Below are 10,523 nucleotides of genomic sequence, written 5' to 3' on the forward strand. Positions count from 1 at the left end.
AATGCTCCAGCATACCAAGAGAATAAACCAAGCATCATTGATAGGGTGGTTGAAGCAGACTTGGACATGGATCCACTCCTATTGAACAGGGGTGATTTGGAAAGTGAAATTCTTGATGCTGAAATGATTCAAACATGTACGGGTGAAGCAGCAATTAATGAGGACTTTTGGGTTGTCGAGAATGATGATGGAACTGACATTGACTATAGTTCAGATGAGGAATCAGAATTACTGTCCGAAGATGATATTGATTTGGATGACATGTGAAACTTACGTAATGTTGAGCATGGACTTTATTTCCTTTGTTTTGATCTGGTTCCAGTTTGTAACTAGTTTGGCTTTTTCTTTTGTGCCTTGAGCTTTTGGTTCCCCTTTCTTTTGATTGTTCACTCCTTTAATAGATATACAACTTATATAAAGTTTTTGGCTGTAACTAACCATCCTCTAATCATATCTAGCAGAAAATGTTCATATCTTGTTTGCTCCTTTAATAGAATATGATGGCCGGACATATCATGGAATCTGATTCCTTAAGATAGATCTCATTTTTTATGTTGCTATAGTTTCTGCCATTTGATTTCTATTAGACTAATTATAGATCACTAAATTTACATTTTCTGTTTATATTCTGAAGCATGGTAGTTAAATAAGTATGGACACCTCTGAGGCTCCAATGCGTAAAGTATTAAGGTCCCGAGTGGCTCAAACTGAGCCACCAGCTACAAGTTTACCTGCTAGCTTACCTCAAACTAAGGCACCATCTACAAGTTTACCTGCTGCACAACAGAATGGAGAAGGTGGTGGTAGTAATTCAACAAATCAGCAGTCTAGTATTGAAGGTGACAGTAGTAATTCACAGACGAGGCCACAACCAAGCGGAGGTGATAATTATGCTTTATCATTGATTAACCATAAGCTCTTTTGTAAAATTACTATGTTTTAATTAAGATGACAAATTTATTTTTCAGGCCCAAAGCAAAAAGGCTGCGGAAAAGCGAAGAATGTCGCCCTACAAAAAGCTAAGGCACTCTATGGAAAAGATGTTCCAATTCCAGTAGAGTTTGGGACGAGGTATATTAAACCCGTAGGAAAAAATAGCAAATTATGGACTGCAGAAGTTGGCATCCACACGAGAGATAAAGAAGCACTACTAAATTTCAAAACGTGGAGGGATATTCCAGAATCTGAGAGACAGGTCTGCTATGACCATTTTAAGGTAATGAGTTCTTTTCTTTTCACCTAAGAAACTACTTTTTTTTCTTCATATTTTCAGTGTCGCATAATCTTAAATAAAATGCATCTATAACTGAAAAACTGACGGAGTTAAGAGGCGTAGAGATCTCGGAGATTACAATTTATATTTGTGCTTTCCTCTGCTCTTCTGTGGAATTTCAAGCAGTGACTTTGGCATACGTGATTTGGCTCTGGTGGTCTGATCGCTATGAGGAGTATGGAGATTTAGTTTTATCAAAACAAAAGAATTTCAAAAGATTTTAATGTAATAATTTTTTTCTATGCTACAATATATATGCTGCCTAAATTTTGTTATGTTTGTGCTTTCTCTTTTGATACTATTGTTGATTAGGTGAGCTCATAATTAAGCTAAATCTTATTTGAATCTGATTTTAATTTACAATTAACTTGGTGATAGAGAGACAAGTTCAGAAGATTGATATTTAAATGCTTGTAACAAACTAGTTTTTATTTCTTTGTTGTCCATATACTTCCATTGTGTATATGAATTGACTTCTAAACTGACAATTAAAATGGTCTAACCCACTTTAGTGTTGATTTCACTACAGAGTATAGACAAAACCATGACTGGCACTAAAAGGTCCCATGTTACCAAACCAACACATGCTATGTTATACATGAATCCCTACCCAATAAATGCTAGAATTAAAAGTTGTCTCCAGCCTTGTTTATATATAACCACTTCCATTTGCTTTGGCATTTTTCTTTCTGTTGCTCTACTTTGATTGTTATTTCTTTCTGTAGATTCATATTCATTTGCTTATTTAGCATTAAGTTCACTAGCCAATGACAATATTTTGTAGAAATCTAAAATTCTCTTAACTATCATATTAATTTCTCCTATAACCAACGTTTTACAGCAAATATATAGTTATTAGTAAGCTTAAAGATTTTCAACATATTGTCGCTTATTTAGCATTAAGTTCTTTACAAAATCAGGAACCTATTCCTCCTCCTACCAGCTGCAACATCAATCTAAGTGCAACCATCACCAGGATAAAAAAGGTGTCCTAGATCGGAAAGAGACAATCTAACTGTATCTACACCTTCAAAGCATGCTTCCATTGTTGCATCTTGGTTGTCTGTACCCATTGATGGGTATCTTCCCTCTGTTTCTTAGCCTTTCTTTGTTATATGAAAAGCTTAAAAAAAAGGGTGTACGAATAAGATTAAAAGGAACTGGCAAGGTGCTATCACGATATCTAACAATTGAATGTCTCCAAATGGAAGGTAAAGGATATAGGTCAGTATTTGGGAGTATGCTGTGATAACTCTCAAAATCAAGTCTTTCTAGTACGCTTGAGATACACATCGCAATTCACCATAGTTTGCGAATTGGTAAGTGAGATTGGTGAGAAAGCTTGGAACATCTCTCCTAAATACAAATTAAGACACAAGTATAAAACATTTAATGGGTTGGTCCAATTAAGAGATACCACAAACAAATTTGCAAAATTGCAGTATAATTAGTGAGTTTGAATCTCTCTCAAAAAAATAAAAATAATTAAACAAATGACTATAAACGGATTCTTAAAGGTATGCCTTCTTGCAGAACATCCACTAGTTTAAGGAGGAAAAATAAAAATAGTAAACCATCTCTCTTTTCGTCAATGGTGAGTCAATTTGGCATAGGGACCTTTTGGTATGAATGGTAACTTTTAAGGTATGTGTAAGCTTTATTTTAAAGGTAGAGCCCTAAGCCTCCAGTGCAAAGGGATGATACATTTGTGTGTTGATATTTATATGATATTCTTATTTTTTTCTTCATATTTTCTCTGTTGTCTGTTGTGTGAATCATTGGGCTCCTTTTAACTTAAATTAATTTTTCATTATAAAGGAGATCTTTGCAGTGGATGCACATGCTAGTGAAATTGATTTTAAGCGAGTAACCGGTGGAGTTTCTGAAAGTTTGAGAAAATATAGATATAGATTGAAGAATCATTTTGACAAGCATCTTCCATTTGAGAATGCATGCTTGCATCCTTATGTAGGCATTCATATTGATCTTTGGAAAAACTTGTGCGATTGGTGGATGTCACCAGAATTTCAGGTTTGGATTGTTAACCACTTGTTTTAACTATGTATTTGAAATCATTGATTATAATACATTGATTCACTAGCTATATTTAGGTTTGTTAACTTTTATTATTCTTTGAATTACTATGCAGAAAATAAGTGAAAGAAATAAAGCTAATCGTTCGAAGAATGACATTCCACATGTTTCAGGATGGATGTCATTCGTTAGACGTTATGATGGTTATGTACGTAATATAAAACACTAATTATTCAATTTCAATCTATTATCCATCTAAACCATATATTTTCCAATGCTAACTATTACTTTGTGTTGCAGGTAAAAGAAAGTGAAGAAAGGCAGAGTGAAGTGGATGGGGAAGTTGAAAGTCACTAGGAGAGTCCTGTTATTCGCCTATACAAGGAGACACATTATAGGGAAGAAACTGGATGGGTACATGAGAAAGCTAAGCAGAACTACGTAAGTTAAAATATGCCTATTATTGATAATTTTACTACTAGTGAAAAAAAAAAAAAAAAAAAAAAGGTTTGTTTGAGCATTGTTTTATTAACATACATTAAAGTATAAGCTGTATGGTAAACACTACAACAAACTTTTGGTGCAAGCATGCTGATTGTGATATGGTATAAAAACCATATCACAATCACGGACCTCACTTTCTTCGAATGGTCTCCTTTCTGGTCTTCCATTATATTTAGTTGGGATATACATAATTCTATTTACTTAACCAGTATGTCTCATACTTGGAAAGTTTCCCGCAATGCTTAATCTGTCTAGGATCTGCCATTACTTGGTGCAATGGTCCCAGCAAAAGGAAAAAGAAAAACATAAATCACTTTTAGATGAAGTAGCTGAGTTCCACCATATTTTGAGTAGGCCTTACCGGTCTTTTTCCTTTTGCTGGGACCATTGCACCAATTTTTTAGCATAGCAGCAATACGATTGTACTGCTGCCTATTCTCTTATATGGCACCACTCTTATAGTGCATATTCTTTTATTCTTCAAATTGGTCATTTATGTTGAAAATAAACTTGATTTTAGTATTTAGTATTTTCAAGTATTTTTGTATCCATGATGCATGTGTTAATTTAGCATGTTAGTGGGTAGTAAATTGTCTTAGTGGGAGTTAAGGTTATGTAAAATAAAGAGTCATGAGAGTTAAGCCTAACAAATACTATGTTAGTGGGAGTTATGCATATTGAAGATTATGTTAGTGGGAGATAGGAGAGTTATGGACATTTAAATGTAATGGTTACACATACATATGTGAGGCCTATATATTCATGTACTCTAGTCAAATAATATATAAAGTGAAATAAGAAATATTTTCCTCCATTTCTATTCTCTTCCAAATAGTATAGTGTTGTGTGTGTAACTAGGCCACTATTTCCAACAAAGTGGTATCAGAGCAAAAGCCAACAAAGTGGTATCAGAGCTAGGTTTCATATCAGAGCCTAGACGATCCTGAAGGCCAGACGAAGTTGATCCTAGAAGGTTCAACATTTGAGAAAAACATGTTTCTCCTTGATGAAGATGAAGGGGAGAAAATGTATTTTCTTAGTGAAAAGATGATGTTCTCTAATTACAAGAGAATGAGAATCATCATGACTTCATACCTCAAAGCATGCGATTTGTGGGATGTTGTTGGAGAAGAGCCAAAGAATGGCATGTCCAACAAGCTTCATGAAAAGAAAAAAGATAAGGCATTGGTAGTGTTGCAAAAGGCAATACATCAAGAAATTTGGGAGTATTTTGGAGAGTCCAAAACTCCAAGTTGTATTTGGAAGATGCTCGAGACCATCGTTTCCAATCATAGAGGTAAATCACTACCCATGGAGTATTGGGTACAATGCTTTGAGAATGATGAGTTTACGAAAGATGATTATGAAAGTCTTGAAGACAAAGCTGTGGAGAATGAAGAGGTGTATCGTGCAAAAGAAGTTGAAGATTTTGGAGATTCAAAAGTTGAAGGAGAATTTGAAATGGTGAATAAGGAAGAGGTAAGAAAAGGTGTTAAAGAAGAGATTGAAAAAGTGAATGAGGATGAAGTAAAAATAGAAGATTTAGAAGAAGGAAGTGCTAAAGAAGAGGCAAAAGTTCAAGTTGGTGAATTAACATCTTCAGGTATGGTTACAAATTCCACCTTGAAAGAAGTTATATTTGACTTATTTGATGAAATTTTTATTTCTTCATATTCATCAAATAATGCTTATTTTGTGGAGAATGATGAACTTCTCTTAAAGAAAGTTGTTCCAAAGAAGTATGAGATTGAAGCCCAGGATGATAAGAAATTCTCATATTATTTTTTCAAAAATAGTTTGGAGAATTTTGTAATTGATACAGGTTGGGTGAATATGGAATTATTTTTTGACTCTAAAGAAGAAGTATATGTGAAGTTGAAGATCCATAAAAAATTTAAGAAGAAAAAAGATCGATGGTGTGCTTGTATAAAGAGGATGATATATGATTATGTGAAGATATCAAACAAGCATTTGAAGAAGTTTCACAAGCCCTACACATCAATGGAAATGGCCAAGAAGATTGAAGCTATTGAAGGGGGTGGAATTGAAGATCAACTATCAAACTTTTGATCAAGCCCCCAAGATTAATAAGAAGGTTTTTCAAGTTACAAAATCAAGTTTAAAGGGGGGTGTTGAAAATAAACTTGATTTTAGTATTTAGTATTTTCAAGTATTTTTGTATCCATGATGCATGTGTTAATTTAGCATGTTAGTGGGTAGTAAATTGTCTTAGTGGGAGTTAAGGTTATGTAAAATAAAGAGTCATGAGAGTTAAGCCTAACAAATACTATGTTAGTGGGAGTTATGCATATTGAAGATTATGTTAGTGGGAGATAGGAGAGTTATGGACATTTAAATGTAATGGTTACACATACATATGTGAGGCCTATATATTCATGTACTCTAGTCAAATAATATATAAAGTGAAATAAGAAATATTTTCCTCCATTTCTATTCTCTTCCAAATAGTATAGTGTTGTGTGTGTAACTAGGCCACTATTTCCAACAAAGTGGTATCAGAGCAAAAGCCAACAATTTATTGGTCCTATTAGAGCCCTTCTTTAAAGAATTCTACTGTCATCAAATATAAAGGGGAATTACTCTTATGCCATGTTTGGTTGCATGAATTGGCGTATTGGAATTATAATTAAAGAAAATTTAGTTCGAAGTTTAAAATGACTTTTTTTTTTTTTAATTCCAATTCCATGAGGTCGGTACAGCGTTAGTAAAATTTATATTATTTGATCGTTTCACCCTACTTCTTTACTTCAAATAATGCAAACCATTGGGAAATTATTTTCATTACTGGATAAAATAAAGTTAAACAAATAAAATGATAAATTTATCTATACTTATATGCATGTGTAAAAAAAAAAATTTTAAGGGTAAGCTTTCATTCTCTCTCATTTTGAACTTTTTGAAGGTGAATCTGTTTTGGGTTCAAAAAAAATTTAAGGGTTTGTTTTCATTCTCTCTCATTTTGAGCCTTTTCAAGGTGGATCTGTTTTGGGTTTCAAAAATTTCCAGTGTCTCTCTACAAATATGCACTAAAAAGTTTTCTATTCAGGTTTAGATTTCTTGAAATATGTCTTTTTGATTGTTTGCATGTATTGGGTTTTGGTCATTACTGTTTTGCTGAATTTTGGCATGAATATATATGTGTGTTGTGTGTGTGTGTGTGTTCATACTCAGATGTGCTTATATCCCAAGAGTAGCTCTTGTAAACAATTTTTTAGCATAGCAGCAGTACGATTGTACTGCTACCTATGCTCTTATATGGCACTACTCTTATAGTGCATATTCTTTTATTCTTCAAATAGGTCATTTATTGGTCCCATTAGAGCCCTTCTTTAAAGAATTCTACTGTCATCAAATATAAAGGGGAATTACTCTTATGCCATGTTTGGTTGCATGAATTGGTGCATTAGAATTATAATTGAAGAAAATTTAGTTCAAAGTTTAAAGTGCCTTTTTTTTTTTTTTTTAATTCCAATTCCATGAAGTCGGTACAACGTTAGTAAAATTTATAATATTTGATCGTTTCACCCTACTTCTTTACTTCAAATAATGCGAACAATTGGGAAATTATTTTCATTACTGGATAAAATAAAGTTAAACAAATAAAATGATAAATTTATCTATACTTATATACATGTGTAAATTTTTTTTTTTAAGGGTAAGCTTTCATTCTCTCTCATTTTGAACTTTTTGAAGGTGAATCTATTTTGGGTTCAAAAAAAATTTAAGGGTTTGCTTTAATTCTCTCTCATTTTGAGCCTTTTCAAGGTGGATCTGTTTTGGGTTTCAAAAATTTCCAGTGTCTCTCTGCAAATATGCACTAAAAAGTTTTCTATTCAGGTTTAGATTTCTTGTAATATGTCTTTTTGTATGTTTGCATGTATTGGGTTTTGGTCATTACTGTTTTGCTCAATTTGGCATGAATATATATGTGTGTTGTGTGTGTGTGTGTGTTCATACTCAGATGTGCTTATATCCCAAGAGCAGCTCTTGGAAACAATTTTCTAGCATAGCAGCAGTACAATCGTACTGCTGCCTATTCTCTTATATGGCACCACTCTTATAGTGCATATTCTTTTATTCTTCAAATAGGTCATTTATTGGTCCCATTAGAGCCCTTTCTTTAGACAATTCTATTGTCATCAAATATAAAGGGGAATTACTCTTATGCCATGTTTGGTTGTATGAATTGGTGCATTGGAATTATAATTGAAGAAAATTTAGTTCGAAGTTTAAAGTGCCTTTTTTTTTTTTTTTTTTAATTCCAATTCCATGAAGTCGGTACAACGTTAGTAAAATTTATAATATTTGATCGTTTCACCCTACTTCTTTACTTCAAATAATGCAAACAATTGGGAAATTATTTTCATTACTGGATAAAATAAAGTTAAACAAATAAAATGATAAATTTATCTATACTTATATACATGTGTAAAAAAAAAAAAAATTTAAGGGTAAGCTTTCATTCTCTCTCATTTTGAACTTTTTGAAGGTGAATCTGTTTTGGGTTCAAAAAAAATTTAAGAGTTTGCTTTCATTCTCTCTCATTTTGAGCCTTTTCAAGGTGGATCTGTTTTAGGTTTCAAAAATTTCTAGTGTCTCTCTGCAAATATGCACTAAAAAGTTTTCTATTCAGGTTTAGATTTCTTGTAATATGTCTTTTTGTATGTTTGCATGTATTGGGTTTTGGTCATTACTGTTTTGCTCAATTTTGGCATGAATATATATGTGTGTTGTGTGTGTGTGTGTGTTCATACTTAGATGTGCTTATATCCCAAGAGCAGCTCTTAGTGTTTCCATCTACTTCTCCTTCCGAGCAGCAATCTGATGGGTTTATGTATGGATAAAATAGTTCTCTTCATTTTTATTTTGTGCCTGTTATGTCTATAGATAGATGACATGTAGTGTTGTTATGTTGTTGGAAATTATGAATTTGTATGGAACTTGTTATATTTTTGAATGATTAGTTACAAAACTTTTGTTATATTAATGTGATCAGTTTAGCCTTTACTATTTTTCTAGTACAAGTCTTTCTTTCCTTAATTTGTATCTCAATTCTCAATTCTCAATTCTAAGACTTATATGTCAATTGCAGGATGAAATGATGGGTAAGGCTTCCCAAATTTGTCAAAATTCTGATAGTACCAGTCCAGTGAGAAATGATGTTGAGATAGTGCAAAACCAACTAGGTATCAGGAAAGGATATCCCCGTGGGTTCGGACATGGTTTCGTGATTCCAAGCCATCAACGTGCATTCTCATCTTTTGAAGAGGCTTCTCGTAAAAGAGCAAAAATTGCTAAGGAAAATAATGCACAACTGAAGGAGGAAGTAAAAGGTTTGCGGGAATATATGCAAAGAATTGAGAAGATGCTTCAACAGCAACAGCAGCCGCCGCCATGGTGGCAATATCAGCAATCCTCATCAGATTCCTAACAAGAAGCAACCCCGCCAAGAGGGTATGAGCATCCATCACCCCCAGACTCTCACCTTCAATAGTCGCCACCACCATGGTGGCAATATCAGCAGCCGCCGCCACCATGGAGGTGATATCATAACCACCCACGAGCACCACCACCACGACCACCACCACCACCACCACCACCACAACCACAACCACAACTACAACCACAAATCGAATGACGAATATGATGGCCGGAGCTAAATATTTTGGTATAAAATTATGAAGCTTTCTTATGACTAGTTGATATCTAGCCCTTTTTATCTTTTAACTACAGTTTTCTTATGACTAGTTGATATCTAGCTTTTTTTGTGTTTCAACTATAAATTCTATTAGGCATTTAAAACTAATGATGCTTTGACTTTTGAACATATATGTTAGAGATGTTTAAAGTTTATTTTCATATTCTATATGTCATATGCTTTTGATATCATCTATGGTGCATGATTTGAGTTTTCAGTTAAGAGTTTTGAGTTTTTCTTATAAAGAACTTGAGAAGAAAAAAAAACATACAAACGTCAAACATAGCTGGGGAACATACAAACGAACGTACCCCCTCCCCCCCCACCAAAAAAAAATTTGGAGTAATAGGGACGGTTTCTAGTTGTCACCATTGTTAAAAAATAAAATAAAAAACTTGTTATTAGGGATGGTAAATACTGTCACGAATAGTTTATGTATTAGTGACAGTTCAAAATTGTCCCTAATATATAACTTATTGGTGACGGTACATTCCGTCCCTAATAACTTTTCGTGACGGGATTATTTGGGACAGTAAATACTGTCACTAAAGACCTTTATTTTTTGTGACGGTATTTTCTGTCCCTAATGACTTTTAATGATGGTATTATTTGGGACAATAAATACCGTCACTAAAGACCATTACTTTTTGGTGACGGTACTTTTGGTCCCTAATAACTTTTACTGACGGGATTATTTAGGATAGTAAATACCGTCACTAAAGACCCTTATTTTTGGTGACAATCATTTTTTACCGTCACTAAAAATCTTTTGCGACGCTCTAACTAGTGACGGACGATTTTGATTTTTAGTGACGGTTTTAGGGCTTTTAGTGACGGATTTGACTGTCACTAAAGACCTATTTTCTTGTAGTGTTGGTTGGGGGCTTGTGCCTCGTGTGTATGCATGTGGTGGTTGAGAATTTTATTCGGCATAGGGTGTGCCCTTATGCCAGTTTGCGTTAAGGGGGATGAGATTACGTATAGCTGTGGTCA

The 10,523-nt window shown here is 33.6% G+C and overlaps 1 long non-coding RNA gene across 1 annotated transcript; it reads left to right on the top strand.

Annotated features, from left to right (window-relative positions):
• Positions 1 to 986: 986 nt before the first annotated feature.
• LOC132286546 (uncharacterized) lies at positions 987 to 9,244 on the top strand. The gene is made up of 4 exons (XR_009472804.1): positions 987 to 1,216; positions 3,246 to 3,304; positions 3,423 to 3,748; positions 8,925 to 9,244. It is a non-coding gene; the product is annotated as an uncharacterized LOC132286546 (long non-coding RNA).
• The last annotated feature ends 1,279 nt before the right edge of the window (positions 9,245 to 10,523 follow it).

This window comes from Cornus florida, unplaced genomic scaffold (genome assembly GCF_030987335.1).
Source record: "Cornus florida cultivar Cherokee Brave unplaced genomic scaffold, ASM3098733v1 CherokeeBrave_3.0.0_Hap2_Chr02, whole genome shotgun sequence".
In the NCBI taxonomy this organism is placed as follows: domain Eukaryota; kingdom Viridiplantae; phylum Streptophyta; class Magnoliopsida; order Cornales; family Cornaceae; genus Cornus; species Cornus florida.